General features: G+C 40.4%; 1 protein-coding gene across 4 annotated transcripts in view; it reads right to left on the bottom strand.

The window, feature by feature from the left end:
• ASTN2 (astrotactin 2) overlaps nt 1-27,338 on the bottom strand; it is a 7,150,955-nt gene that overhangs the window by 1,116,080 nt on the left and 6,007,537 nt on the right. The window lies entirely within an intron of this gene.

Raw genomic sequence — 27,338 nt, 5'->3', positions numbered from 1 at the left:
CTAGAGTTGATGCCTATATGGCAGCTTCCGTGGTGTTGAAAGAGCATTTAAGGGACAAGCAAGCAGTTTTTCATTCTGACAATATGGCGGTGGTGAGGGTATTACAAAGGAAGATGGCTAAGTCGGGATTTTTGTTGTTGGTATAATGTAAACTGGTTTTACAGAGCCTGTTAATAAATTTTTCCTTTACAGGGGTGTACGTGCCTGGTGTAAAGAATGATATTGCTGATAGCTTGTCCCGATTTCAGTTTTGCAGGTTTCGAGGGTTGGCTCCACAGGCGGAGGAAGTGCCAGAAACCCTGCCGGAGGAGGTATGGAATCTTGGGTCAAAGTAGCCAAGAGGTTGGTGTGGCATTCTTGGGCTCTTTTCTATGAGGAAGGCTTATGGTAGGGCTCTTCCTGATTTTAATCAGTTTGTTTTGCAGTTGCCGGAAGGGGTGTGGTCAGAGGAATTATTGTTGAGATATGTAGCTCGTGCTTGGGGGATAGGGAAGGCTTTACAGACGGGTCAAGGTGGATTTGGCTGCTATTAGCATTTTCGCTAAGGTAGTGGGGTTGCAAGATTTTACAAAGTCCTGGACATTAGGGCAGATGTTGAGGGGTTGGGGGAAAGTGGTGGTGGATTGTAGGGATATTCTGTGGCCACTTACGAGGGTGGTATTGAAAGTTTTGTTAAAAGGGTTAGTGTTATTACAAGGTGGGTCTTTGGATTATTTCATATGGGGCACACTGTGTACATGGCTATATTTTGGTGCCTTCCATGTTTCTGAGTTGTTAGGTTTGTTATGTTGGAAGGATGTTATCATAGGTGAGGGAGAGGTTACTATTGCTTTAAGGAAGAATAAGACAGATTAGCTGGGCAAGAGATTCATGGTGGTGATTAAGTCTGACAGGAATCCTAGCCTTTGTCTAGTAATGTGGGCCAAAGAATTCAAAAAGAGGCGGATGGGGAGTGTAGATGAGTTCATTTTTTGCTCGGTGGATGGGAAGGTGGTGTCAAGTAGTAAATTTATAGGTTTGTTTAGGAGGCTTTTACATTGCATGGGATTTCCAGCAGCTCACAGTTTTTGAATCGGCAGGGCTTCAGATTTAGCTAGACAGGGTAGTTGCATTGATGTTATTAAGAGAGTGGGGAGGTGGCCTTCAAATGCATTTTTATCACATATTAGATAAAGTTGTTGGCCTGATTAATGACTTTCTTTTCTTCTTTTCTTTTTTTTTTAGGGAAGCAGATTATTATCTTGGGGCATTCGTATATCCACTGGGCGGAGAAGCGTGCGTTAGGGAAGATGGGAAAAATTTGGGTTTATCACATTTAATATGGTCAGTGACTTGGGATGGGGTTAGGGGACTTATGTGGGATAGGCTGCTGCATGAATTTGAGAAGGTTAAATGAGGGTGGGGTGTCCTCGCATATTAGTAATTTATTTGGGGGGCAACAATCTTGGCATTCTTTCTAAAAAGTGATTAGTAGATATTATTCTACAGGACTTGTTGAGATTACAGACATTGTACCCGGGTATGGAAATTGTTTGGTCAGAGTTGGTTCCTCGTTTGTGTTTGCATTTGTAAGGGTCAGGAGGTTTGTCAATCAGAGATTGGCTAGGCAATTAAGAATTTTGGGGGTGCATACTATTGAACATAGAGATTTTGGGGATGGAGAGGAGGACTGGTATCGAACGGATGGGCTGCATTTGAACGAGGTGGGATTGGATTTGTTTAATCTGCATTTGAAGCTGTTTTTAGAGGGGATGGTTGAGGTTAGGGTTTAGGAGGGGGAACAGCCTGGGGATCAGACTGGTGGCGGAGAAGAGGCACAGGATTGTCCTCTTCTGTTCCCCCTATAAGAAGGTGATTCTGTATTGCAAGGGGAGTAAGTGAGCTGTTGGACGATATTGAATAAAGGAGAATTCATTAGTTAATGGTTGTTTTGTCAGGAGTGAGCAGGTACACTGCTACTTAAGTGTGGTGGGTGAGTAGGTATCCTACTCCGGTGGAGGAGATAACAGGGTGAGTAGGTACGCTGCCCTGAGGTATATTCATCCAGGGTGAGTAGGTATGCTGCCCTGAGGTATATTTGTTCAGGGTGAGTAGGTACGCTGCCCTGAGATCGTTACTGATGACAATAATTGATGTTTTGTGTGCATAAAGTTCATTATACAATAATATTTAATAACGGTCAAGTGGCTTTATGTGTTTGGTGTGGTTTATTTAAAGGGGGGCTGGGACAATACCTAGTGAACCACTGATGTGTGCCAGGTTTACAGTTCAGTAACTTGAAGCACTCTACCTCGCCTACACATACATTTATTATGCTTTGAAAAAAACTGCCAGAACTAAACAGATTACATCTCTATGAAATTGTATTACTCAAGTTTTAGAAAAGCAGGTTAACCCTGGACAAAATAAATTTGTTTGTGTCTTTCGGCTTTTCCCGGTTAGGGGTCGCCACAGCGGAACTCCGGTCCGCTAATGATTGGCAGTTGATTTTTACGTACTGGCTTGCCAGGCCCGACGCACAACCTTCAATGAAGGTACACCCATTCACGCATGTCTCCATGCAGAAGACACTCTATCTGAGAACCGAACCGGACAGCGTCTTACTGTGAGGCGACAACGCTACCGTAGCACCACCACCGCGGGTGTAACCCTGGACAAAATAAATAAAAGGAAAAATATCAAGTAATGATACCTTCATATGAACAATATTGTTTCTTGGTTAACTTGAAGCTCACTGATGAAAAAATTTCTACAAAGACAAAGCTGCTGTATACAAAAAAGTGAAATATTTTTTGTTACGGAGGTTACGAGAAAAGCATTGATTCTTAAAACAATCTGTCAGTGCTGTAATGTGCTCTTTTACTTTCCTCAGTTCTCACTCCCAAAACAGCTTTGCTAGACACATTTCCAAACATTGTATATTTTCAACCAGAACATTTGTAGCTTGCCTCTGATTATAACCACTTTAAACTCAGTGTTGATTTTACAGAAGTCATACTGTTTCTGTTATTGCTACTTCACAGAAATGAGTTATGTTAAGCTGTGCTTCTTTTTATGTTAAAAAGCAAATTCATGAAACACTGCATTTTTTAGGAATAAAGGGCATTAGGAAAGTGCATGAGTATTCAGTACACATTTGCTACTAGCATGTGTGCACTATAACATAAGAACTAGCAGACTTGTAAAACAGGAGAACAAGTCTATCTGATGGTCTCTGAACTCACTGGAGGGAAGAATCAAAAGAAGAGCATGGAAATCCTCATATTTTCTATTTATTTCTATTTTGTTTAAGCTTGTTATTCAGGGTATGGCACTGGTCCAAACTGGAATATTTTCAAACCAGTCTGGTGGTTATAACCAGAGATAATAGTTTTTTTTTTACAATTGAAAGAATTATCCAGGAATGGCTATAAATAGTAGGTGACAAATGTTAGGAAAATGCTTTAAAAATGGTGGCTAGGAAACTCGATTAAAACAAAACTAAATAACATAAATGTAATTGTTTAGTTAGGCATAATAACAACTGTTTTCATTCCAGGATGCATGCACACACCCAGAAGGTATGGTATATACAATATTTACAAAAAGATTATGAAATTAGTTGCAGTGAGGGAGAAAAGAAAAACCTGGAGACAGGGAGAAGCAGAGTGAGAAGAAAATAAAGGGAGGGAGTAAGTGTGGAGTACAAGAGAGCAGACAGTGATGAGTTTTAAACATTTAATGAATGCTTTGATGTAATGCAGTACATGACAGTTTATTATTTATTTGTTTATTTTACATTTGTTTACCAAGAGTGTCTGGGTCAAAAAAAGGCCTGTTTTCAGTGGAGGCCTGGGGGGGTGCTCAAGTTACATATAATAAACAATGTAAACAACAGTTTTTAAAAAAACCTCACATGGTAAACAGTGATACAATTTCAACAAGTTTCATATAACAAAGCATGTAAAAATGGAATTAAGAAGCAGGTTTGCATTGTAAAACAGAAATGAAAAAATGCATAGAAAGAAAAAAGTGATACAAATAGCAATAAGAGACAGAAAAAAATAGACTAAGCAACATTAGTACATATAATGAATAAGGATGGTTAGTCACACAAGTTGCACATTGTAATTTCAGGTTTAAGACTGAAACGCACAAAAAAATGATAAATTAGAAAACTTATAGGTGAAGAGACTGCCTCATCAAATAATAAACCGAACACCAAGAATGTACAATATGAGACTGCCTCATCAAATAATAAACCGAACACCAAGAATGTACAATATGAGACTGCCTCATCAAATAATAAACCGAACACCAAGAATGTACAATATGAGACTGCCTCATCAAATAATAAACCGTACACCAAGAATGTACAATATGAGACTGCCTTATCAAATAATAAACCAAACACCAAGAATGTACAATATGAGACTGCCTCATCAAATAATAAACCGAACACCAAGAATATACAATATGAGACGGCCTCATCAAATAATAAACCGAACACCAAGAATGTACAATATGAGACTGCCTCATCAAATAATAAACCGAACACCAAGAATGTACAATATGAGACTGCCTCATCAAATAATAAACCGAACACCAAGAATGTACAATATGAGACTGCCTCATCAAATAATAAACCGAACACCAAGAATGTACAATATGAGACTGCCTCATCAAATAATAAACCGAACACCAAGAATGTACAATATGAGACTGCCTCATCAAATAATAAACCGAACACCAAGAATGTACAATATGAGACTGCCTCATCAAATAATAAACCGAACACCAAGAATGTACAATATGAGACTGCCTCATCAAATAATAAACCGAACACCAAGAATGTACAATATGAGACTGCCTCATCAAATAATAAACCGAACACCAAGAATGTACACTATGAGACTGCCTCATCAAATAATAAACCGAACACCAAGAATGTACAATATGACACTGCCTCATCAAATAATAAACCGAACACAAGACTGCCTCATCAAATAATAAACCGAACATGAAGAATGTACAATATGAGACTGCCTTATCAAATAATAAACCATACACCAAGAATGTACAATATGACACTGCCTCATCAAATAATAAACCGAACACCAAGAATGTACAATATGACACTGCCTCATCAAATAATAAACCGAACACCAAGAATATACAATATGAGACTGGCTCATCAAATAATAAACTATACACCAAGAATGTACAATATGAGACTGCCTCATCAAATAAACCGAACACCAAGAATGTACAATATGAGACTGCCTCATCAAATAATAAACCGTACACCAAGAATGTACAATATGAGACTGCCTCATCAAATAATAAACCGAACACCAAGAATGTACAATACGAGACTGCCTCATCAAATAATAAACCGAACAACAAGAATGTACAATACGAGACTGCCTCATCAAATAATAAACCGAACACCAAGAATGTACAATACGAGACTGCCTCATCAAATAATAAACCGAACACCAAGAATGTACAATACGAGACTGCCTCATCAAATAATAAACCGAACACCAAGAATGTACAATACGAGACTGCCTCATCAAATAATAAACCGAACACCAAGAATGTACAATATGAGACTGCCTCATCAAATAATAAACCGAACACCAAGAATGTACAATATGAAACTGCCTCATCAAATAATAAACCGAACACCAAGAATGTACAATATGAGACTGCCTCATCAAATAATAAACCGAACACCAAGAATGTACAATATGACACTGCCTCATCAAATAATAAACCGAACACCAAGAATGTACAATATGAGACTGCCTCATCAAATAATAAACCAAACACTAAGAATGTACAATATGAGACTGCCTCATCAAATAATAAACCGTACACCAAGAATGTACAATATGAGACTGCCTTATCAAATAATAAACCAAACACCAAGAATGTACAATACGAGACTGCCTCATCAAATAATAAACCGAACACCAAGAATGTACAATACGAGACTGCCTCATCAAATAATAAACCGAACAAGAATGTACAATACGAGACTGCCTCATCAAATAATAAACCGAACACCAAGAATGTACAATATGAGACTGCCTCATCAAATAATAAACCGAACACCAAGAATGTACAATACGAGACTGCCTCATCAAATAAACCGTACACCAAGAATGTACAATATGAGACTGCCTCATCAAATAATAAACCGAACACCAAGAATCTACAATATGAGACTGCCTCATCAAATAAGCCAAACACCAAGAATGTACAATATGAGACTGCCTCATCAAATAATAAACCGAACACCAAGAATGTACAATATGAGACTGCCTCATCAAATAATAAACCGAACACCAAGAATGTACAATACGAGACTGCCTCATCAAATAATAAACCGAACACCAAGAATGTACAATACGAGACTGCCTCATCAAATAATAAACCGTACACCAAGAATGTACAATATGAGACTGCCTCATCAAATAATAAACCGAACACCAAGAATGTACAATATGAGACTGCCTGATCAAATAATAAACTGAACACCAAGAATGTACAATATGAGACTGCCTCATCAAATAATAAACCGAACACCAAGAATGTACAATACGAGACTGCCTCATCAAATAATAAACCGAACACCAAGAATGTACAATATTAAGGTGGAGTTAGGATGCAGGGAGGGAATGAAATGAAAAATAAAATAAATGTATTTTTATTTATTTATTTTATTTAACATTTGTTAACCGGGAAAGTCCGACTTGGAACGAGCCAATTTTCAGCGGAGGCCTGAGGAGAAATGCTCCAGATGTATGTCTTTGTAACGTGGGAGGAAACCGAAGCACCCAGAGAAAACCCACATGAGCACAGGGAGGGCATGCAGACTCTGCACAGAAGCCACCCCAGCTGAGAATCAAACTGGAGGACCTCTTGCTGTGAGGGGACAACACACACCACTGCACCATACAATAAATCCTATGAGATGACTAGTATATGGAGGAGTGCTAAGAAAAACAAATACTGAGGGGGTCAGCCAGGTGTTGAGCAGGAGCATAGCCAGTTATTGGTAAAGTAGGACTTGAGAAGGATTTTAAATTTGGAGGGATTGGCTGTGCAAAGAAGGGACTGGGGAATTCAGTTCCAATTTTTGGAGATGTGCTGTGAGCATAAGCCATCCCCATAGCTAGTGTTGGTTTTAGAGAGCTTTTATGGACGAGGCATAGATAAGCATGCCAAAAAACCTGAGAGAGATAGGAAAAGTGCTATATGGAAATAAACTCCAAAATGTTTTACTTCTTACAGCATAAATACAGAAGTGGATGAAATATCTCTAAACAGGTTTTTAATTTTAAATTTCTGCACCCATCCAAAACATACAAGGCTGATTACTGGCCACATATTCTCTGTTTTATAAGCTAACTCTTTCTAGTCCCGTTTACAGAAAGTCATTTTAATCTGCACTTAAGCACTTAGCCATTTTACCACATGTCTGTCTTCTGAGATGCTTGTTTATCTTATTAATTTATTTATTGACATATCTGGGTAGGTGCCCATTTTCAGCAAAGGCCAGGGGATAAAAGCTCCAAAGTATTACAAAAACATTTTAAGGACAGTAATTTTACAATCTTCAAAAATAATACAATTATAAAAAACTATAAAAAATCTATAGTAGAAAACAAGTATACCAAATGAGACACTATATGAAAACACTGGTTAAGAATAGATGCAACCTATGAGACAATTATTTCATTTTTAGAGAAATTTTAGCCAATTCAAATAAATTAAAGGTAAGTTAGTATAACAAAACAGAAGTTGCAATATGAAGTGGTAGAAAAAATACAGGGTTATGGCATATTTAAATACAGAATTGGTGGGGGAGAAGTTGACTGAAGTAAGGAAGTGAGTGAAAATGGGGAAGTGAGGAGGTGTAAGGTAAGAATCAGTACTTGTTCGGATTTAGGGATTTAATTTATCCTGGGGTTGAGCAAGAACAGAGCCATATTTGGCAAGAAAGACTTTCAGAATGGTTTTGAAGGACTGAAGGGAGGGCATTGACCTGATACTGGTAAGGAGTCCCAGGCATTAGCAACACAGCACAAGTGCAGATCATGTCAAGCAGATTTGGCAGGTTTGTGGACAGAGAGGAGTTTCTGCAATGGATCATAATGACCAAGTGGGAACATAATTGTGCAGAATGATATTTAGTACTGAACATGCAGACTGATGCTGGATAATTTTACAGGTGGTAAGAAGTTGTATACATCTAAGTTGATAGGGTAGTTCTATCCAATTTAGGCTTTTTAGTGCTATACAGTGGGGGGTTCTGAAAGGGGCTATTTGCTGTAAATTTGCTGACTTTATTATAGCATTGTTTGAGTCTTGTATTTTGTGATGCCTGGAGGTTAGTAAGGATGGGAGTGCCAGTTTCTAGCTTTTTCCAGCCCCCTGGTATAAAACGCGCGTTAGCGCGATTTAGAGCGGAGCTGCCACTGTTGCACACTAGGGCAGTGCCGGTTAAGCAGGTTTAAACTATTCGGGCTACCTAAAGTCCACTCTTCAAATTTTCCCTTAAAACTACCTTCCTCGAACTATACTACTGATCAAATCAGCGTATCCTATAACTAAAAAGATCAACTCTACTTGACTCCAAGTAGACTATTCTCTATCTATTAAACCTAGCACTTGCTCCTACAGTACTTATTACCTTGATACGGCACTCTTGTCATACATAGCACCCCAAAAAGGCAACCCCCCATTTCTCGGTCACCCACGTCCCCCGGAATCTTTTTAAACGTTTTTGTCTACCCTTCTAGCATGTCGAGGGATCAGTTGCTAGTGTCCTCTCCTGCTCAGCTGGTGAACCTGGGAATATTGAGGCAATGTTTCAATTGCCTCATGTACACAGACAACCCTTTCCTCCTCCCACAAAACACAAATACATGCGAGAGATGCAACTATACGGCCAAACTGGAGGCTGAGCTCTCTCAACATAGGACTGGCAAGACCAGTCAGGAGGAGAAGGTTACCACACACACTATAGACCCAGTCTCACATAGTACCATTACAACCTCAAATCATACACATAAACACACAAAGACATACTCGGAGGCTCTGATCAAAATCTACCAAAACAGCAGAGGCCACCAAAGCAGACACCCAAACAACCACCACCTCAGAACACAACACCCGCAACACATAGACCTCACAGTCAGAGTGTCAAACAGTCACAGCCCTTAAGGCCAAACACAATGCCAGACACACTAGTCATTGGTGACTCCATAGTCAGACACACTGATGTCCCGCTCACCAGACTGAGTAAGGAGAAGGTCACAGTAAGCTGCCTGTCTGGCGCTAGAATCCGCCACATAACGCAAGCACTCAGGTCTCTCAACAGCAGGTACAAATATGACTCAGTCATTGTCCACGCTGGTGTAAACGACCTGAGACGCACCTCCTTGGACTACATGAAAAGAGACATTGAGGAGCTCTCTGATTATGTAGCCCAGGCAGGTATGACCCTGACCATGAGCAGTATCCTACCTTCACCAAGAATGATGCCACAATACAGAGATAAGATGATCAGCTTTAACAATTGGCTTAAACACTGGTGTCATTCAAAGGGGATCCAGTATCTGTCTGCCTGGGATGACATGCTGGACAAGCCACGCTGCTCCGCAAGGGACGGCTTGCACCTGTCACCCCTGGGATTCCGGATATTGGCAAAGGCTCTTGCCACCCCCATAGTGCCTTTTTAGGCAAGGCTCAAATTCTAAACCTACCACCCTAGAACACAAAAAAGGAAAAAAACTAAGGGTAATGCTGCTCAATGCCAGAAGTCTAAATCTCAAAATGCACGCACTCGAGGCCCTCCTCAGTATGGAGAACATCGATGTCTGTGCTGTGACAGAAACCTGGTTCAAGGCTCCTGAGAGCACCCCAGCGCTATCAGGTTTTACCTCATATCATGCGTTCCGCCCCAAAATCCGGACAATACCAAGAAAGGAGGGGGGGGTATCCATATTCATCAAGGACACCCACACCTCAAGACTGGTGGCAACGCACGATGCATCGGAGACCATCCAGGTGCAATTAACCATAGGCAAGACTGCTCTGCAAATTGTAGCATGTTACAGGCCACCCTCACAAACTCAGGAAACTCACATGGCCTTCCTGAAAACACTAGAGGGATAAATGTATCACCAAACACCATCATACTAGGTGACTTCAATTACCCTAATATAGACTGGGAACACTACTCAAGCCCAAACACCCTAGCCCAAAAGTTCCTGGAATTCATAAACTCAAATGCCATGGAACAACTAGTCACCATCCCCACAAGAGGAGATAACATACTTGATCTCATCATCACGAACATGGGAGCACAATGTTCAACACCGGAAGTATACCCCTCACTGGTGAGATCAGATCACAAACTAATCTCGCTGGAGGTCCTCATCCCACCCCACCTGAAATAAAAAGACCACAGTAAAGAACTTCTCAAAAGCCGACTTCACACTTCTAAAGACTAGTGTGGTCTCCTTTCAGGCCCCGAGCCGTGGAAAACAATACTCAAGCCGCTGAATCACTTACAAAAGCCTTCTACCAGCACCTGCAGGACTGCATGGATAAGGCAATCCCAAGCAAAACAAAGACTCTTTGTACCAAAGGCAAGCGTCCAGTCTGGTGGACCCCAGCCATAAACAAACTCTACAACAAAAGGAGGAAGCTACTACAAGATAGAGCAAAATCCTTAAAAGGTAAGACACCCTTGATCACTATAAGTAAAAACTAAGAGCTCTCATAAAATCATCCAAAGCAAATTTCGAGAGAAAAATAGCTAAAGACTCAAAAGACAATCATAAGGCCTTCTTTAGCTATGTTAGAAACCTAGGAGGAAACTCCCAGATATGCTCAGAACTAGTTCAAAATGATGTGAAGATTACTGATCCTACAGACATTGCCAACATACTGGCTGACAGGTTCAGTGCAAACTTCTCCCCTCCCCAAAAGGAGAGATATCTATACCAAATGAGTGCAGCCCCCAAACATCTCCAGCCCAAGTGAGAACTGCTCTCTCCAAAGCAAAAACACAGCATCCATGGGACCCGATGGTGTCCCCGGCTGTGTGCTCCACGAACTCAATGAGGAATTAAACCCACAGCTAGGACAGCTGTTTAATCAAAGTCTTACCTCTGGATACGCACCCAGGAGTGGCGCACTGCAACTGTGGTCCCACTTCACAAAGGCGGTGCCTCCACAGACCCTGGAAATTACCGCCCATTAGCTTGACAAGCCTTATCTGCAAAGCCATGGAGAGGATCATAATGGACCTCATAAATAAAGACATAGGAATTTGCAGACTTTGGATCCAACCCAGTTTGGCTTTGTCAAAGGCAGATCATGCCTTTTAAACTTGGTTGACTTTTGAAACAGTCACCAAAGCCATTGATGAGGGAAAGGCAGTCCATACAGCCTACCTCGATCTGGCTAAGGCCTTCGATACAATACCCCACTCGGGTATCATTGAAAAACTCATCAGCTTAAATGTTAACCCATACATCACAAGATGGGTTGCAAACTGGCTGAGTGACAGAACCCACAGGGTCAGAGTTGCTGGCGCCATGTCAGACTCAAAGCCTGTCACAAGTGGTGTCCCACAGGGCTCAGTCCTGGGCCCACTCTTGTTTGGCATCTACTTTTCCGAAGTACAAGCAAACACAGGAGGGTTATGGCTGACAAAGTTTGCAGATGACTGCAAACTGGGCCATAGTAGAAAACACATCTGACACAGATATCCTTCAGAAGGGTCTCACAGAAGCGGATAACTGGTGCCAGAGCCATGGCCTAAAGTTAAATGCCAAAAATGCATAGTCATACCCTTCGGGAAAAACAAGGTTACCCCTAGCTACCAAATAGGTGGCAATCCACTGAGCACAGAAGAAGTTATCAGGGACCTGGGGACCCAGGTTGATAGTAGTCTGTCATTCGACACCCATGTAGCTAAAGTAGTTAGGAAGTCCTTCTACATTGCCCACCTTATCATGAAGGGATTCTCATCTAGATCAAGGGAGGTCATAGTCTCCCTTTACTCATCACTCATCAGACCAATGATTGAGTACAATGCCCCATTCGAATGTATCTGACCCGACACTTGCAGCAGCTGGAGAGGCCACAAAAGTTCCTCACCAAAAGGATAAAGGGTCTCAAAATCTGTCCTATGCTGCCCGACTGAAAGAACTCCAGCTCTATTCAGTCGCCACCGCTTGCTCAGAGGTGACCTTTGCCTAACATACAAGGCCATGTCAAACCCAGATTTGATGAATATGCGTCTAAAAGGAATCTAGATCCATCAGAGCCACAAGGGCGGGAGACTTAAACCTCGACACGGCTATTAATAGGACGTGCTGGAGAGATAGATTCATCACCCAAAGACTCCCTATGCTGTGGAACAAAATCCCGGTACATGTGAGGCAGAGCACCTCGCTGGCCTTGTTCAAGAGAAATCTTGACCAATGGATGGGAGATCGCAGATATACCCCAGGAATTACCTCAGTGTCACTGCTCGACAGAGGCACAGCAAAATAATGGGTATAGTTCCCCATACTAAAGGGGTGGCGTAAGCCACAAAACAATGGGCTAGGCTTATAAATGCCCTCGGGCAGATAGCCTAGTATGAACCTATGAACCTATGAACCTATAAAGTAGTGAGGGGAGGAGCTAAGTAGTGACAAGTGTAGTTGTAGTTGCATTGGTGAGAAACGTTTTGGCTCTGTAAAACATCCCTAGTTTTTGGTGAGTTTATTTTATGCAATGTCATACATGCAGGAAGAATTTAAGATTACCATCCATTTTCTATAGCCTTATTGAAAGTATCTATAAAGGTTAGAAGTGCAGAGTTAATACTATTGGAGGGATGGAAGTCCTATTGTGTGGAGGTAGGTGTTCTTCCTGCAGAAGATAGTTTAGCATTTTGTTTTTGAATACATTTTTTTCAAGTGTTTTGGAGAGGGGCAATATGAATTCTAGAGGTCTAAAGTCAATGATGTCTGTTGAACATCTTATTTTGTGTAGAGATATAACATAAGATTTTTTTTTCCAGAGAGAAGGAATGTGGGATTCCTCAGTTTAGCTATTTGTAAGGATTGAAGCAGGATAGGCAATGCTTTTGGCTGCTATTTTAAGGTACTCGCTTGGAAGGTCATCAACTGAAATGGAGCATGGTTTGAGTTTAACACTTGTAAAGCACAAAATTGAAAAAATCCATCAGCAGACAAACCACATTACCAGCCAGGAAACAAACCTAAGTGCAGAAAAAAAAGCACACAAATGTGGAAACTTGTTTTTGTCCAGGATGCAACATTTCTTTAATGGCTGACTAGAATTTTTAAGGGTTATGTTTGCCATTCTTCTGAAAGTTGTAGTATAATTTTAAATTCATTAATTTGCTTTTTTTGTACTGTTGTGGAACATTCTGAAGTTTTTGAGATATTGTGGTGTTTTATATTTTTTCCATTCTTTGCATACTTTTTCCCTATCATGTATTAGCATTCTACTCTTTTTGGACAGCCAAGTTGCATTATTTGTTTTTAAGTCTCTTCCTTTTAGAGGATGCAAAGCTATTTCAGATATTTATGAATGTTGTACTGAATTCATTTATGACATCATCCAAAAGATTTTTAGGATGTTCCAGTTAATAGATGATAAAGTAGTAATGAATATTTCTGTATTAAACTTAGGTTTTTGTGTTGTTGTATGAATATGCTGTCTGGCTAGATGTATAGATTGGGCACTGATCATTGAGAGAGACTGACATTGTACATGTGTTACTAAGATCTAGTTTAATAACGAATTTGATGACTTGATATAATATGTGAGGCTATTAATTAGTGTTGTGAAACTGCATACATTCATGCTAGATGTAGGGGGTGTTATAAGTTATGACCAACCAACTGATACTGGCATTACCTTGTAGTATTTTTTCATGTGGAATTGTAGATGTCAAATATAGGATATCTTACAGTATAGCTAGCGGTATTGTCACCAGGCAGGATGCACAGGACATTGATACATATTTACTTATATTCATTTTTAGGAAATTAATAAGAAGCTTTACTGAATCCAGTTTTTGTATTGGTTTGTTATAGGGGAAAATGTAGGAGTTGCTTGGAAATATTAAAGCAATATCACCACCTTACCTCTTTATACACTAATTAAGGATATTTCAGCCTGGGGGTGTAATTTCAGAGTAATCTATTCCGGATTTAAGCCATGTTTCAGTTATACTGGGAATATTAGGTTTGTGGTTGGGTAATCCAGGCATCTACTTCAGAAGTTTTATTTCTCCTCCTAATATTTCTGGTTGCAAAAGTTAAATTACTGATTTGGGGGATAGACCATTGTGGGGCTGAATCTGGGTGTGGAAAGGAATTGTCTTGATATTGGTTGTGATAGGTGGGGCCAGGATTAGGGTGAATTGTGTCCTCCCAAGAGGATTTTAATACATTGGGGTATTACTGATTCTTGTTTTTGGAGAATATTTTTCCACTTAATTTTATTTTGATTTGACTTTAAATGGAGTTAATCAGTCTATATTTGGGGTGGATTTGAGAGGCATTGTTAAATAGGTTTAGCGTGATGTGTAGAGAGTTTAGGGAGGACATACAGGTAAGTGGTTGGAACAGAGCTGGAGAGATGTTGAAAAACTATTACTGAGTCATGGTGGGATGAAAGATTACCAAGCAGTATGCAAACACTGGCAACTTTTTACAGTGAATTCTCAGCACACTTATTGAGAATGGGCAGTATAACATTTTGACAACCAATGTATCTTCCACATGGGAGCATTACTTTGTCTTACACAGTGTCTACATTTTTGTGCATATAAAATATGCAGGTGAGAAGAAGAAAGACACCTCTTTTGTTCAAGTAAAATCCTTTTTATGTAAATGTTACTTGTGTGATTTTTGGCTGTAAGAGATATGTCCTGCTTTGAGACTGAAGGTAAGAAGAACTTTCTACCCCTCTTACAAGAGTTGTCAGTAGCACAGCAGTCTGTAATAGCAATTTTGAAGTTTTTTTTTTTGGCTCTGTTGCATTTTATGGCTTTACAGATAGCTTGTGATATGACTGAAATGTAATCTGAGGTTTGGCATCTATTAGCTATTAAATGAGGTCTGAGTGAAGTGTGATGCTGTCAGATTAGTCGGGCACAATTTGTGCATTAGAATCACATAATGTTTTATTGGAATAAAAAAATTCATTCACTAATAACTTTTATCTTGTATGGCTTTTAATAGCTGTACTGTGGTTTAGCAGTTTGGCTTTCTTCCCTTCATCTCTTTTTGGCTCTTTTCCTTCCTTCCTGGGAGAGGATCACACATTTATGTGGAGAAAGTGCTAACACTTCAAAAATCACAGAACATCTAGTAAATGTCTTACAAGGAAAACATTATCAATGGATATTTCATCCTCTCAAAATTGTGTTTATATGATTCCAATGTGTTAATGCTAGCTAAATAGTAGGCCATATTAGACTTTCTCTAAAACATATACAGCAATACAAAACAGGCAAAAGTTTATAATTTTGACGTGTCCTTGGATACACATATTGCTGCAATGTGTTAAGCAAGACGGAATGATGAAACTAGAAAATTAACGCTAACAGAATTACACTATGTGTTCACACACACACACACACACACACACACACACACACACATATATATATATCTATGGTTTACCTTCATTTTGTCGCACATAGTATGTGCGATTGTCCTGTTGTGCCACCCGTATTACCAAAATACAGAGAACTTCGAAGGATCAAATGTCGAAAATGGTTTGCTGGAAAGCCATTTCCGACATTTGATCCATGTGTTTGAATGGCAAAAGAAACACATGGTAAATCGGCATTGTCGTTTTTTGCAGCCATACTTTTGGCTTTATGCACATTGGACACACAGCATACGACAATTCAAAGGTAAGCATATATATACACACACACACACATATATATATATATATATATATATACACACACACACACATATATATATATATATATATATATATATATATATATATATACATAGATAGATATATATAGATAGATATATACACATATGTATGTGTGTGTGTGTGTATATATATATATGTATATATATATATATATATATATATATATATATATTTGTGTGTGTGAGTGTATGTTTGTGTGTATATATATATATATATATATATATATATATATATATATATATATATATATGAGAAATGACAAGACTTATTCTGAAGTATTACTTTCAAAAATAGTTGTCACCAAATTATGTTACAAAGAGTAAAGTTCTTATAAAAAGTATACCAAAACATATTATAAACCTTTTATTTCAGAAACCAGCCTTAAGACACTGATTTAAGAATGTTATATCCATCCCTGACAGACTGAAGTACTGTAACTCAAGTCATACTAGTATAGATGACACAAACTAATTTTGTCAGCCTCCTTGATAAATTTTGTTTTTGGTTGCTCTACTCATTTGATATAAAACAACACATCTGCTGACTTTCAATGCAGGGGCTTCTAGTCGTCTGATTTGAAACAAAGCATACTGTCACTGTTTTTCGTCCTACTCCAAATCAGAGGTCACGGTGCTCTCCATGAAAAGAGGGGACTGCTGTCTGCAGGTGTGGAGAATCACGTTTTGCACATCGGGTAGTTTAAATGTTGTGAGGCCTTATTCAAAAGTGAGGACAGATGGGACCAAGAAATTGAATAGTATATGAATGCAGAAGTAGCAGGGCTTTCTTAGTTATATGTGCTATGATGGTAAAGTGAAAATGTTGCCATAGGGCCATGTCCTTAGCTTATTGGTCATTCTTTGTCCCTTATCCTTCCTTACAGTCATGAGTTTTAGGTTCCCACTGAAAGAATGAGATCATGGATTTAAATGTGCTGGGCCTCATTGTCTCTGACACAGTGAGGGACCTGACAATCCAGGAAGACTTTCTGGTAGAGCCACTGGTCCTTCAGGTGCAGCCACTTCAGATGATATGGTTTGTGCACATTATGAGAATGCTCACTAGGCTTCACCCATACAAAGTGCACCAGGCATGGTCCACTAAAGGTGTACAAAGAAAAGACACTGGACCAAGGAGATTACAGAAGAAAGTCTGGTCTAACCTGCTATGACCCGTACCACTGTGACCCGCATGAGAGCAACCAGTGCAGAAATGTATCTATTTGTTTAAGTTGGCTTACCTGGGAAGTACACTGATCACAACAGACCATTTGCATGGACAGTGGAAGAAAAAAAAAATCACAAAAATATAAAACACTAATTCACAAACACTGAATAATCAAAGAAGGTGCAGAGTCCAGCAAACAATTTCTAACAATCAGCAGATATTAATAGGGGATGAAAACAAATGTGGATTAATTGTATGTAATAAATATGGGAGCTAAGCAACACATGAAAACAGAGGGTTGAAGCAGAAGTGATGTAGGTGAGGGAAGTGATGTGTCCATTGGAAAAGCATCTGCAGTCAGATGTTTGATGGCGGTGTCTTGTGAGTTGCGCTTTGAAGGTGGGGAAGGAGGAGGGTTCTTTTAGGTGAGGGGGGAGGGAATACCAGAGTTTGGGTGCAAAAAATGGAGAGGTTTTGGTGGGTATATTGCGGTTTGGTTGGGGGGGGGGTGTGGAGTGAGGGAGAAAGCTGGGAGAAGTTGAGGTTATGTTGGTGCTTTTATTAGGAAGTCTGGCAACATGAAGTAAATGGTTGAAGCAGTTTGAAAAGAAGACAACAGAAGTGATCCTAGGAATAGTTCAACTCTGCAGGTGACAGGGAGCCATCCGGCTTTGGAGATGGTGGTGCAGTGGTGTTCCTGGGTAGAGGAGCAATCAGCAGGTTTTGTTTTTGATGGATTGTACAATGGGTGAGTTTTTTTGTTTTGTAATGGCTGTGGCTATGTCAAGGACTGTGTACTTAAGTTGTGCAAGGAGATACCCTTTGCATAATGTAGCTCTAGCTGGTCTGGAGAGAATGGGAGATATTCTCTAGGAACAAAACAAGAGAGACTTGATCTTTTTCCTCCTAGAGGAGGGCATTTGGCATAATTGATAAGTTCTTTGCTTCCCATGAACAAGTTACAGGTTTGATCCTGACCTCCAAATCATGCCTCCTTGAAATTTGCATACTCTCTCTCTGTCTCTGTAGGGTTCCTCTCACATCTGAAAAACATGCTGAGTGCTTCCATCTCAAAACTCACCTAAGCATGCAGCTGTGGGCAACAGCAGCACAGAATCTAGATGGTGCCCTATAGGAAAAAGAGTTGTATAGACCAACTGCTTTGGGCATGTACTGTGAGGTGCACTATACTCAAAATAGGAGAACAGGAATCACAGACTATCACAGCTAGCCACTGGATGGTGTAAACAAATGTGGCTCTAGGTGCTCTGGTCATGATGACTGATGTCACCAAAGTGAGCATGAGTATTTGCCTGTGATAAGTGGGTTGAGGACCCGGCCTACTCTAACCTACACCAGGGACCCATGCTAATGGTGGGAATGGTATGTATACCCCCTACTGGCCAGTGGGTACTTCCCATAATGCCTAGCAGCTCTGGATCTATAAGACACTGGCAATCTGGAGTCCAGTTGCCCATCTTAAATTACCTGGGACAGCTCTGTTGAGTGAAAGCTGGGCATAAAGCCAGTCAACCTGCCAGACATGAACTCACAATTGTCACATTCATTGCAGGTTCACTGACAGGATGAAGTTTGGAAGTGGATGTTATGGTGCTAAGGAAGAAGCTGGATATCCTAGATATCCAGGACACAAGGTGGAAGGTTAGTGCAACAAAGCCTCTCGGCTTGGGATCCAGAGACAACTACTCAAGAGGAGGACAGATTAATAATTGTATGGGAACTGTGGTGAAGAAGTGGCTTGAGAAGTCAGTGAGGGATGTTATCAGAACTGGTGACTGACTCATGGCAATTAAACTCCAGTGTAAGGACAGGGCAATATCCATAGTCTCAGCCTATGCCCAACAGCAGGAGTGTAACAGTAAGGAAGAGAGTGCATTCAGGCAGCAATTGCAGGACCTACTAGATAAGGCAGGAAAACAGGAAATTGGGTTAATAACGGGTGACTTGAGTGCACATTTTGGGACAGACAAACCAATATATGAGAATTGTCTGGATCCACAAGGATGAGGCAACAGGAATAAGGAAGGAGAGACTATTTGAAGCTTCTGCTTGACCAGTGGCTTTCTGGTAGCCAGCATATGGTTCAGAAAGAGAGAAAGTCACAATATCACATACAGAATTGGCCAACAGGCAACTCAGGTAGAACAGAATTGGCCACCAGGCAACTCAGGTAGACTTCTTCCTAGAAAAGGAAAGGGCATTGGGGTAGAATCAGTGATTTTAAAATCATCTCCAGTGAAACAGTCGGCCCACAGCATATACTGCTGGTTGCCACCCACAATCAGCTGCAAGCGGTGGTCGGAGAATGCTTTAAGGTCAACAGAGACTAGGATGAAGGCCTGGAAGATGACTGGAGGGAAAGCGCAACAGTTCAGGCAATTACTCAGGGCTCTAGCACCTCAAGGAGAAGAGGAAATCAATGGAGTTCAAAAAGAATGGCAGCACCTCAAAACAGCATGTGTAGGGGGCTACAGACCAGATATGCAGTTGAGCCAGGTATGGAAATAAGGTGCATAAGGAAAGCTGATTGTGGAATGTAAAATTCCGGGAAATCATCAAAAGAAAGGAGGTTTGTAGGAAAAAGTGTGAGCAAGAAAAGACAGAACAGGCTAGGAAGAAATGCTAGCTGTCTAACAAACATGCTAAGAGAGGAGTTAGAGTAGCAAAGAACAAGACATCAGAGGCACTCAATCATCTTCTGCAAATTGACGCAATGGATGGCACAAAGAAACCTTCAGGTTACAAGGTAAAGACAGAAAGATAAAGAAGACAGTCAGTCACCCTTCATAAGGGATGCCAACAACAATTTGCTCAACTGTCCAGAGAACATCAAAAGCAGATGAAACGAGCACTTCCAGCAGCTTCTGAATGAAGAAAATCTCACGGAAGCTGTACTGCCCCAGACACAGCTTACGATGAGAAAAGAGAAGGAACTGACCATAGAATCAGTAAGGACGGCAGTAAGGAAAATGAGGTGAACAACATTAGCAGGTGCAGATGAGGTCACAACAGATATGGTCGAGATGTTCGGCGCGCTATGGGAGAAATGACTCCTGAGGGTACTCACAGGAGTGTGAAGAGAAAGACATATCCCAGATGATTGGAGAATAAGCATTCTAGTGCCAGTGTTCAAGAACAAAGTGGACATTCACAACTGTGGGCAGTATAGAGGTATCAGACTCCTAACACACTGCATGAAGGTTCTGGAGACAGTGACTGACAAATTAAAATGCAGAGTACTATAAAGTAAGATGGAAGATGAGCAGTTAGAATTCAGATCAGGATGCAGAACAACAGACCCAATGTTTGTAGAGAGAAAGATACTTGAGAAGAAACTGATTCTGGTACAAACAGTGTTTGGTCTTACAGAGGGGTTCCCAGTGGGAGTGGGTATACATCAGGGTTCAGCTCTGAGCCCACTGCTGTTCAAACTGGTGAAGGACTACATTAGCAAACAGGTAGGTGGGGACAGATTAACAAAGTTGCTGTATACAGACTATGTGGCATTACAGGCAGACTCTGAGAAAGAACTTCAGGAAATGGTATGGGAATGGAATGCAAAACTCAAGGGTCATGGGATGAAACTAAGCACAGATATGACATTGGCAATGGCAGAAAATGGGGGAAATTAGATGATGATGAACACTGAGATAGAAGGGAAAATAGTGGAGCAGATTAACAGTTTTAAGTACGTGGGAAGGATGGTTGAGGAGAAAGTCTGAATGAAGTAGTCAAAGCTACAATCAGTGAACAGAGTGTTAGGGTTGTGTGGCTTTGTATGATAGACGACCCTTCAAAGAAACTGAAAAGTAAAGTGTACAAAACAGTATTGCACCCATTACTACTATATGGTACAGAAATTTAGGCAGTAAAGGCAGAACAGTTGAGAAAGCTAGAGGTGATGGAGATGAAGTGCCTAAAACATGTGGTAGGATGGACAGTGTGGGACAGATGAAGAAATGAGAACATAAGAACAAAAGCCAAAGTAGCTCTAATTTTAGAAAAGGTCAAAGAGGATGGATTTTGGTGGTTTGGGTACATGTGCAAGAATGCAGAAGACAATCTGGTGAAAATGATTTGAGACGGACAAAGGGAAGTTAAGAGGAAATGAAGGTATCCTGAAAAGAGCTGGATGGATTGTGTGAGAGAAGACCTGTGACAGGCATGGGTTTCGAAGAAAGTGGAACTGAATAGGGAGAGACGGCAAGAAGTGACAACACCCTGACTCCAGTTAGAAAATGGAAAAAAACAAAAAGGGAGTTGATGATGATGGTCTTTTTCTTGGTGTTTATAATATGGTTATGGAAATTTAGTGAATGGCACAGCCATAAACCAAGGTATTTAATGGACGTGCTTATTATACTGGGGTATCATTGAGATCTGTGATGTTGATGTTCATGAGCTTTTTTTCAGTTTTTGTAAGGTTCTAAATACCATACTTTTTGTTTTGGAGAGGTCATGGAATAGCTTATGGTTGTTTAGCCATGAATTAAGGGAGTGGAGGTCAAATTCAAGCTGGGTTTGAATAACTCACTGAGGGACTGGATCGAAGGATAACCATGATCTCAACATAAGTTGTAACAGGAAGGTTAAGGAGGTCAGAAAGGTAGTTTGTTAAAAATGACTAAAAACAACAGTGGAGCTAGTATAGAACCCTGGGGCACTCCTTTGGTGAAAAGTGCTGAAGGCGATAGGGATACCCGGGGCACTCCTTTGGTGAAAAGTGCTGAAGGTGATAGGGATAAGCTTATTTTGACTCTGAAACATACCGGTTAAAGCAAGAAATATGGACAAAGCCTTAAATAAAAGTGGGACAAAGGCCCAAAAAAAGGGACACTTTTTAAATACTGCTTGCTTCTACAAACTCAAAGTTGATAGAATAACAGGTTGTGCATTAGTATGAATTTTCTAAAGGGTCTGAAACTCAAATGTCTGTCATTATTTTCTAACTTCAGTCTTTAATGATTTGCCACTAATGTGCCAGAAAATCACAATTTTATGAAAAACAAACCAAACATATGAGGCAAAAATCTAGTAAATCAGTGAAAATCTCTCCAGTTGAGAGATATGCTCTGAAATACCTATTTATTAAGAAGTCTTGGAACCAGGCAGAGCTGGAACTAACTCCGATTGCTTAGAGGAAGTGAAGTAAAGAGGAGGGGATGGTCAATCAGATACAAAAGCTTTGATAATGTCAGTGAAGAGTGGATCTGAATGGTTTACTATATCCATGTTGAGAAGAATTTCTTCTGTAAATGACCAGAGTGCTGTCAATGTTGTCTGGCCAGCCCAGAATCCATACTGTTTACGAGCAAGGAAATGGTGCTGTTGAATGTAAGTGGACAATTGGTTGTAGATCAGTTTTTCAAGTATTTCTCTTCAAGTGTAAAGAGGATGAAGACAGGGCAGAGGAGGGAAGCATTCTCTGGCTTAGGCTATTTGGAAAGGGTTTGCCAAGAGCAGTTTTCCAGACATCTGGCACTGGGTTCTGAGCCAAGCAGAGGTCGTACATGTGGAGAAGAACAGTGGTAAGGAAGCCTTAGGAGAGTGAGATAAACCAGGAGAGCAGGGTGTCTGCAACCAGGGGATGCATCCATGGTTATGTTTTCTAGGAGGGGCTCGAGATCTTTGCGAGTGATATTTTAAACAGAAGAGGGGGAGAAAAGGTGAGGAGGAGGCTGAGTGAGTTGAGGGTAAAGTAGAGGTTGTGGTGCTAGGAAGGTGGCTAAATTCCTTGAGAAAGTCAGAAGATGAGAGTTGGCCTGAGATGGCAGGATGATGATAGCAGATGAGATCAGATCTGATGATTTCTGGACTTTAAAAAGATTTACTTCCTGCCAGAACCATTTGGGTTTGCCTAAAAGAGCAGGATGTTTGTGTATGAAATAAATGGTGTTGTGCTAGTGTATGGCTTGCTTCGCTAGGTTATGTAGAGTGATAAAGGCAGTATGATTAGATGAAATGATTACTATATTTTCTCCTTAAAGCAGACACAGTAATCCTTGGACATAACTATGGAAATGGGTATCAAATTTTATAATTTTCATATCAGTGGCGTTAAATGAAAGATTATTTTAGTAACAAATCTGATAGTTTTTGCTATAGCTCTTTGTAGTACTTGTGTGAAAACCAACTCAGTACTGCTTTATGGAATAACACTGTGAGAAAACGGGTTTACTTTAGAAGAGCGAACTAACATATACCGACTTTCATAACGCTGAACTGCATTTCAATGACCTCTTGGAACACAGACTGAAAACTCCAGGTAAGTAACCACTTGGCCACCATGGTGAACTTTGCCCCTTAACCACACTACAGTGCAATCTCAGAGATGGTATATTTAGTTAGGGGTGGTGAGGGGGTCATAGCCCCCCACATGGGGGGTGTGGAGGGCAAAACCCCCCACATGGGTGGGTTTAATTTTCTTTGGTTTTAATTTCTTTTGTAGTGTGGACAAGTGGTTACTTACCTGGAGTTTTCAGTCAGTTTTCCGAGAGGTCGTTTAAGTGTAGTTCTCAGTTAAGTCATCTCAGCATTATGAAAGTTGGGTATGTGTTATTTTGCTCTTCTAAAGTAGACCCAAGAAAACACACAGACACTGTCTGTGAATATAAGAAAAACACTGGTTAATAGATTGCTACTATGCTAATGATCACTAAGGCCCTTACAACCCTACCTGTGCAACCCAAACCATTTGGGTCCTAAGTATCATGGGATGACATGTGGGTGGTCAAGTTAACAGGGAGATAACCAAGGATTTGTAGGTGGGGTGTTAGTTATGATAATACTTTTCTTATTGAAGGCCTCTGTCCATAAAGACATGGGGGGGGTCAAACCAGGGGTAAATTTACGATTTTCCATCCAATTGTCAGGGTTGCATTTAAATAGGTAAGGGAAGAACTCTGTTTTACATGAATGGAAAGCTTTTTCCACAGTGCAGGGATCCTTTGAGGCACATTTGTGCATGTCCAACAGACTATCAGGGCTTGGCCTGAGGAAGTTCTGTAAGCCAAAGATCCCCTATCATCAAACAGTAGGAGAATACAGAGGCAGAACCTTTAGTTAACCAGTGTAGGACAGTGTATTTATGCCCTGAATTCTCCTGGTGAGAAACCTTTGTGGGCATTCCACCTGTGGCAAATGTCTGGTTAGATGCATGCCAAATATAGCATTGCATTCAATGATAGGTCTGATAATGGCCAAGTAGAGTTGCACTATAACTTCCTTGGACTTGGATGACATACCCTTACCTATATGTTGGGTGACATAGAATGATTTTCTTATTATCTTCGCTATGTGTTGGTCAAAGGCCAGATCACTGTCAACTTATTTTCCCAAATCCTTTACTACTGGATGGACTCTTAGGGGCATTTTACTGATGGAGTAATAAAATTGGCTTGACAGTTTCCCAGATGGCATTATAATGCATTTTTCTGGCACTGAGCTTTAGGCCATGGCTTTGATACCAGTTACACCCACTTGCAAGATGCTGCTGCCTTGAGATGAATCTGTAACAGCTCCCAGTTTACAATCATGTGCAAACTTGGTAAGGCACAGGCCACGAATGCTGGCATCTACTTCTTGGAAATCAGGGCTAAACAGGAGCAGGCTTAGCATTGAGCCCTGGGGTACTCCACTGGTGACTGGTCTCATGCTGGAGATGGTCTCACCAATCCTGACTTCTTGGTTCTTGTCTGTAAGCCAGCCAGCAACCCAACAAGTTTTGTAAGGATTTATGCCTAGCTCAGAGAATTTGCCAACAATGCCTGCGTAGGGTATTGCATCAAATGCGTTAGCCAGGTCAGGATACGCAGTATGCACTGTTTTATCTTTGTCCATTGCCATAATGACCCTTTCAAAGAAATCTACCATGTTAAGTCGGCATGACCCTCCCTTAACAAAGCCAAATTGAGACGGGTCCATTTTCTGTAGGCTGCCAATGTCCTTGTTTATCATTTCCATGATAATTCATTCCATGGCTTTGCATATTAGGCTTGTAAGACAGATGGGTGTGTAGTTCCCTGGATTGGTTTATGGCCCAGTCTTGTAGAGGGGAATGACTGTTGCAGTCCTCCATTCACTTGTATTGTAGCCTTTTTCAAAGCTGTAGTTGAAGAGTGCCTCAATTAGTCCTGATAGTTCAGGTCTTAGACTGTTCAGGAGGCAACCAGTAATGCTGTCAGGACCCAAGAATGCAATGTTCTTGGGTTTAGAACGTGCTGCCAGCACCTGGTCTTTGCTTAGAGCTGAGGGAAGTATTTTGTAGGGAATGTCATCTGTTGGAGCAGTGGGAGAGATGAAGTCTGAACTGCATTCATCAGGCATTAGAATTGCTATGTCATCCTGATTGGTGAAGGTAGGACCATTCTCCACCAGTTTAGTGCACTCCTCTGTGTTACTTCTAAGGTTCCTGCCATACCTGAAGGTGGCCATATGCTTTTCTTTAGCCTGTGAGGCTATCCTCATCTCATAACTGGCCTTGGTGTACTTAATTAGACCTCTTTGGTTCTTGTTTAGTTGTATAACAGAGCACCTGTCTTTAAGGGAATTGCTTTCTGACTTTGGCCATGAATTTTCTTTTATTATATACACTGTTTAGAGATGAGGATTCCACCAGTGAGGTTTGTTTTAGTGTTTATTTTGGATTTATTTCTGGTAGGTATGGCAGCCTTTGAACAGCCATTCACATGTTTGTATATGGAACCTGTGAATGATTCTGCATAGGTAGCTGTGGTCTCTGGATTGGGGGAGCCTTGACTTTTGACAAAAGGTCAACAATAACATGCAGTTTGCCTTTGAATAGTTCCTAGGTTTAGGTGAAACTCATGAGACTCTAGGGGTATAGATGGTGACCTGTAGCTGGCCACGATGAGGTGAGGAACCTGATCTATAGTAACTTGCCCATTAATGAGCTCTGTGTTATCATCATGTTTAACCTTGTTGCTAATGCAGATCGAGACACTGCCACCTTTAGCTACAGTCTGTGCTGCTGTTGGTCTAAATATGTGGAAGGCACTGCAGCCTTGCACTTCCAGTATACTTTCTGTGGCTATAAACCAAGTCTTAGTCACAGCACAGATGTTTACATTCTCCAGAGTGTGGATGGCTTGAAGTGTGTTGAGTTTTTTTTAAGTTCAAGCATTGAGCAGTAACACCTTAAGGTTACTTGAATACTTTTTCACTATGTTGGTAGTGTTTGTCTTTTTGGCATTCCCTAAAAAAGGCTCTTAGGGGTGATAATAAGCTATGGTCACAGAATTTCAAACAAGTCACAAGGTAAACTTTTACTAAGCATAGGCAAGGCTGCCATGGCACAGAGCAAATAAATGTCCTGTCCTGCTATGAACACAGGGAATTTTTGAAAGTTGTGAAATATAATGCTCTGCAGCTTTCAAAATGATGCCTTGGATCACCTTAGAAAAAAGGAAATAGTGCCGTAAAGTAGACACATGCATATAAATATATAACAGAGAAAAGATAAGAAAAATGTGAATGGGTTTCTGAGGATAGTTTGCAAAACTGAGCGGCTGTATCAATTTTATGCTCCTAATAATGACAATCACTTCTGAATAAAAGAAGACTACTTAAGAAGACCACAATGAGTATATGGTGAATATTTACTTAGTGCCAAAAATCAGGGTCACACACAAAGTACTTGGTATTACCTAAGATGCCAGATATAAAAATGAATGTCAAGAGACATTCTGTTTTTTCTCTCTTCACTACACATCATAAAGGTGTTACAGTACAATATCTGATTTACACCTTTATGAAGAAGTGCCCTCAGAGACGTAAAAACATATAGCACCTCTGAAACAGCTGTGCAATGGACACATTTCTTTTAAGTAATAATTTCTGTTAGTGAACTTAATACATAACTGATCAGTGACTGCAGAGGAGAATATCTAATTTTATGTCTAGATATCATATAATTATTAAATAGAATGGTTTCCACTGCCATACCTAATTAAGAAAAGTCTAGAACACTGATTTACAACACACACACACACACACACACACACACACACACACACACACACACACACACACACACACACACACACACACACACACACACATTAAATGCATGTAATATCCTGGAGACCTTGGGGAGAGATAAATGAGTGGAGAAGTGCTATTCCAACCCACAGCATATA

The sequence above is a fragment of the Protopterus annectens genome, chromosome 16.part0, assembly GCF_019279795.1.
Source record: "Protopterus annectens isolate FY-2018-M chromosome 16.part0, PAN1.0, whole genome shotgun sequence".
Classification (NCBI taxonomy): domain Eukaryota; kingdom Metazoa; phylum Chordata; order Ceratodontiformes; family Protopteridae; genus Protopterus; species Protopterus annectens.
This window is presented reverse-complemented; position numbering and strand designations above follow the sequence as displayed.